We start from the raw sequence: 5,617 nt of genomic DNA, 5'->3' as shown, positions 1-5,617 counted from the left end.
TTTTTTTTTTTGAGTTGAACATGTAGCTAGCTACTTTAACTAGAGTTTAGGCTGCATGACAACCTGACCCCCCAGTTGTAAGATGAGGACTGGTACTTGTTTTGAGCTGCATTTAAAGTGCACCAGAGCAGGAAACTCACATGGCGAGAGAGCAGAACCACATGGCGAGAGAGCAGAACCACATGGCGAGAGAGCAGAACCACATGGCGAGAGAGCAGAACCACATGGCGAGAGGGCAGAACCACATGGCGAGAGCAGAACCACATGGCGAGAGAGCAGGAAACTCACATGGCGAGAGAGCAGAACCACATGGCGAGAGAGCAGAACCACATGGCGAGAGAGCAGGAAACTCACATGGCGAGAGAGCAGGAAACTCACATGGCGAGAGAGCAGAACCACATGGCGAGAGGGCAGAACCACATGGCGAGAGAGCAGAACCACATGGCGAGAGAGCAGGAAACTCACATGGCGAGAGAGCAGAACCACATGGCGAGAGAGCAGAACCACATGGCGAGAGAGCAGGAAACTCACATGGTGAGAGAGCAGAACCACATGGCGAGAGAGCAGAACCACATGGCGAGAGAGCAGGAAACTCACATGGCGAGAGAGCAGAACCACATGGCGAGAGAGCAGGAAACTCACATGGCGAGAGAGCAGAACCACATGGTGAGAGAGAGCAGGAGATTAAGGCAGAGGGTCTGACATGGCAACACCTGGCGTAGAGAGCACAAGACCTGAAAGGGATGGAGGTGCTTCATCGATGGCCTATGTTCTGTAAGGAATACAAAGTCCTAGCTAAGTAAATCAAATCAAATCAAATCAAATCAAATTTTATTTGTCACATACACATGGTTAGCAGATGTTAATGCGAGTGTAGCGAAATGCTTGTGCTTCTAGTTCCGACAATGCAGTAATAACGAGCAAGTAATCTAACTAACAATTCCAAAAAAACTACTGTCTTATACACAGTGTAAGGGGATAAAGAATATGTACATAAGGATATATGAATGAGTGATGGTACCGAGCAGCATAGGCAAGATACGGTAGATGATATCGAGTACAGTATATACATATGAGATAAGTATGTAAACCAAGTGGCATAGTTAAAGTGGCTAGTGATACATGTATTACATAAGGATGCAGTCGATGATATAGAGTACAGTATCAACGTATGCATATGAGATGAACAATGTAGGGTAAGTAACATTATATAAGGTAGCATTGTTTAAAGTGGCTAGTGATATATTTACATCATTTCCCATCAATTCCCATGATTAAAGTGGCTGGAGTAGAGTCAGTGTCATTGACAGTGTGTTGGCAGTAGCCACTCAATGTTAGTGGTGGCTGTTTAACAGTCTGATGGCCTTGAGATAGAAGCTGTTTTTCAGTCTCTCGGTCCCAGCTTTGATGCACCTGTACTGACCTCGCCTTCTGGATGACAGCGGGGTGAACAGGCAGTGGCTCGGGTGGTTGATGTCCTTGATGATCTTTATGGCCTTCCTGTAGCATCGGGTGGTGTAGGTGTCCTGGAGGGCAGGTAGTTTGCCCCCGGTGATGCGTTGTGCAGACCTCACTACCCTCTGGAGAGCCTTACGGTTGAGGGCGGTGCAGTTGCCATACCAGGCGGTGATACAGCCCGCCAGGATGCTCTCGATTGTGCATCTGTAGAAGTTTGTGAGTGCTTTTGGTGACAAGCCGAATTTCTTCAGCCTCCTGAGGTTGAAGAGGCGCTGCTGCGCCTTCCTCACGATGCTGTCTGTGTGAGTGGACCAATTCAGTTTGTCTGTGACTTGCTACCCTCTCCACTACTGTTCCATCGATGTGGATGGGGGTGTTCCCTCTGCTGTTTCCTGAAGTCCACAATCATCTCCTTAGTTTTGTTGACGTTGAGTGTGAGGTTATTTTCCTGACACCACACTCCGAGGGCCCTCACCTCCTCCCTGTAGGCCGTCTCGTCGTTGTTGGTAATCAAGCCTACCACTGTTGTGTCGTCCGCAAACTTGATGATTGAGTTGGAGGCGTGCATGGCCACGCAGTCGTGGGTGAACAGGGAGTACAGGAGGGGGCTCAGAACGCACCCTTGTGGGGCCCCAGTGTTGAGGATCAGCGGGGAGGAGATGTTGTTGCCTACCCTCACCACCTGGGGCGGCCCGTCAGGAAGTCCAGTACCCAGTTGCACAGGGCGGGGTCGAGACCCAGGGTCTCGAGCTTGATGACGAGCTTGGAGGGTACTATGGTGTTGAATGCCGAGCTGTAGTCGATGAACAGCATTCTCACATAGGTATTCCTCTTGTCCAGATGGGTTAGGGCAGTGTGCAGTGTGGTTGAGATTGCATCGTCTGTGGACCTATTTGGGCGGTAAGCAAATTGGAGTGGGTCAAGGGTGTCAGGTAGGGTGGAGGTGATATGGTCCTTGACTAGTCTCTCAAAGCACTTCATGATGACGGATGTGAGTGCTACGGGGCGGTAGTCGTTTAGCTCAGTTACCTTAGAGTAAGCTATGGGTATTAGTACTATACATTTACAATGCATTTTTTTTTTGTCATTTAGCAGATGCTCTTTTCCAGATCTTAAGATGGCTTGGTGGAAAACAGACTACATGGCCAAAAGTACGTGGACACCTCTTGAAATAAGTGGATTTGTCTTTCAGCTACACCCATTTGCTGACAGGTGTATAAAATCGAGCATGCATTCTCTATAGAAAAACATTGGCAGTAGAAGGGGCTGTACTGACGAGCTCAGTGGCGTTCAACGTGGCACCGTCATAGGATGCCACCTTTCCGACAAGTCAGTTCATCAAATATCTGTCCTGCTCAACTAAGTGCTGTTATTGTGAAGTGGAAACTTCTAGGAGCGGCTCAGCTGAGAATTGGTAGTGGTAGGCCACACAAGCTCGCAGCCCCGCCGAGTGCTGAAACCGGTAGCGGGTAAAAATCATCTGTACTCGGTTGCAACACACTACCGAGTTCCAAACTACCTCTGGAAGCAATGTCAGCACAATAAATGTTCGCCAAGAGCTTCATGAAATGGGTTTCCATGGCCGAGCAGCCACGCACAAGCTTAAGATCATCATGTGCAATACCAAGCCGTGGCTGGAGTGTTGTGAAGCTCGCCGCCATTGGACTCTGGAGCAGTGGAAACACGTTCTCTGGAGTGATGAATCACACTTTACCATCTGGCTGTCCGACGGAAGAATCTTTGGCGGATGCCAGGAGATCACTACCTGCCCTAATGCATAGTGCTAACTGTAAAGTTTGGTGGAGGAGGAATAACGGTCTGGGGCTGTTTTTCATGGTTCGGGCTATGCCCCTTAGTTCCAGTGAAGATACATCTTAATGCTACAGCATACAATTACATTGTAGATGATTCTGTGCTTCCAACTTTGTGGCAACAGTTTGAGGAAGGCCGTTTCCTGTTTCTTTCCTATTTCCTGTTACCAGCATTGAAGTGATTGGATTGCTGTATTCGGCGCATATGATCAATACAATTTGATTTGAGGTGAACGTCCAGCGTACTTAACACTTCCTGCACCGGAAGCTGACACAAGTAAAACTGTCTGCCTGGAGTCACAGACATGAAATGGTAGGTGAATGTGTAACACATGGTATATCATCATCATAATAATGTTATATTAATTGTAGTGTAACCCCGGAGTGAATATTTCAGAAGCCGGAGTTGATAACGAGCCAGCCAAGTGTTCGTTACTAGCTAACTAAAGACTAAAAACCTGTTCTTATACTGTAATGAGTGTAGCTAGCTAGCCAAAGACAACTTACTCGCGAATGCAACTGCATTTTGCCACCAGAGAGCCGTAAAGCACAACGCATTCATCATCTTCTTATCTTGATACCTAGTTATCAAGTTAGCCTCGGCCCCATTTCACGTTGAAACAAAATATACGCGATGAAAACCTGTGACAGAGGCTACTAGCAAGTAGCTATAAATATAATTAAAAAGCACAACTCGGTCACTTCAAAGCTAGCAGAGAACAAAGCCAAATGTTATGTAATTAATTATATAATGTAACAAAACACAGAACAATGACCCAGATATTTCACCGAATGTATAATTGTGAAGCATCCGGTTGTTGTTTCCACTCACTACCAAATATGGTGGTGAGAGGAAGCCCAGTGGCAGAAAATGGAGCGAGATGTATTTTTGGCCGACTTTTTTGGCAAATTTTCTCATCGATGAAATATTTCATACATGTCAATACAGTTTTCTGTTTCCAAAACTAAAATCTGTAAGGAACTGAGTGAACCTGCGTTGTTTAGAGAGGGCGATTTGAGTAATTGCACACGCCCACTTCACAGAGTAGGCGTTCCCTAACGGAAATGTGCAAAATAAGCTTCTCTCTGCCCACGAGGAGTAATTTGCTTCCGTTAAAAATGACAGGCAATTGTCTATCTTGGAATAGTTCTAAGTATATGGTTGTAATGTGTTATTAACCTTTTTAACCTACTGAGGTTGTATTGGCTCGTTGGTCTAGGGGTATGATTCTCGCTTTGGGTGCGAGAGGTCCCGGGTTCAAATCCCGGACGAGCCCAACTTTTTGAAGCTCAACGGTACATTGAAAATCAACATTTATGAAGAGATCATACTATTTAACTAGCTATTATGCTAAGGGACTCCCTAAAAACACGCCACTTTGATACAGCTGCAACCGGAAGTTACTTATTTGTAGCAGATTAGGAGAGCATTTTCCATAATCAATCAATCAATGTATTTATAAATCCCATTTTACATCAACCCGATGTCAGAAACCCAGCCTAAAACCCCAAACTGCAAGCATGCAGATTTTTGAAGGACTGTTGTTCGGAAAAACTCCCCAAAAAGGCAGGAACCTAGGAAGAAACCTAGCTAGGAACCAGGCTTTGAGGGGTGGCCAGTAGTCTTCTTGCTGTGCTGGGTGGAGATTACAACAGTACATGGCCAAGATGTTCAAACGTTCATAGATGACCAGCAGGGTCAAATAATAATAATCACAGTGGTTGTAGAGGGTGCAACGGGTCAGCACCTCAGGAGTAAATGTCAGTTGGCTTTTCATAGCCCTTTTCCTGACCTTAACCTAATTCTCCTAACCTGCTATGTTAATTATCCTAACCTGCTGCGTAAATTCTCCTAATATCGGAATGTGTTTTTATGGAATCTCATGATACTAAGATTATGCGAATTACTATTGCGGAGACAACCTCTGCACACATTCAACTGGGAACATTCTCATCAGATCTCATGCGTTGGTGGTATGGTGCTCAGCATGTATAGCCGAAAACAGACATTTTGGTGACCTTATTTTGACCTTTTCTGCTGATTTTTGCGAACCCGCAGCAGCAGTGACCCGGGTTTCAATTCCCAACCAGCGCAACTGAATTCCAACTTAAAGACGCACTCCAGCTATTTAAAAAAAAAAAAAAATATTATTTTTTATTTTTTTCTTCACTTTTCTGGTTGAAAAACAATATTTCAAGTGGAAATACAGTAAAGTACACACACTGGTGCTATGTCATGATACCTGGACCACCTATTGAGATGTGCCTTTTGTTAAAGCTGCACTATGCAGAAATCGCTCTGCCATCTAAACTGCTGTAAAATAGATTTTCCATAACTAAAAATATTG

The 5,617-nt window shown here is 45.4% G+C and overlaps 1 non-coding gene across 1 annotated transcript; it reads left to right on the top strand.

Moving 5' to 3' along the window:
• The first annotated feature begins 4,474 nt into the window (after window positions 1-4,474).
• On the top strand, window positions 4,475-4,546 carry trnap-ugg. Its single transcript has one exon. It is a non-coding gene; the product is annotated as a tRNA-Pro (tRNA).
• Window positions 4,547-5,617: the final 1,071 nt, after the last annotated feature.

This window comes from Oncorhynchus tshawytscha, linkage group LG05 (assembly GCF_018296145.1).
Source record: "Oncorhynchus tshawytscha isolate Ot180627B linkage group LG05, Otsh_v2.0, whole genome shotgun sequence".
Lineage (NCBI taxonomy): Eukaryota > Metazoa > Chordata > Actinopteri > Salmoniformes > Salmonidae > Oncorhynchus > Oncorhynchus tshawytscha.
This window is presented reverse-complemented; position numbering and strand designations above follow the sequence as displayed.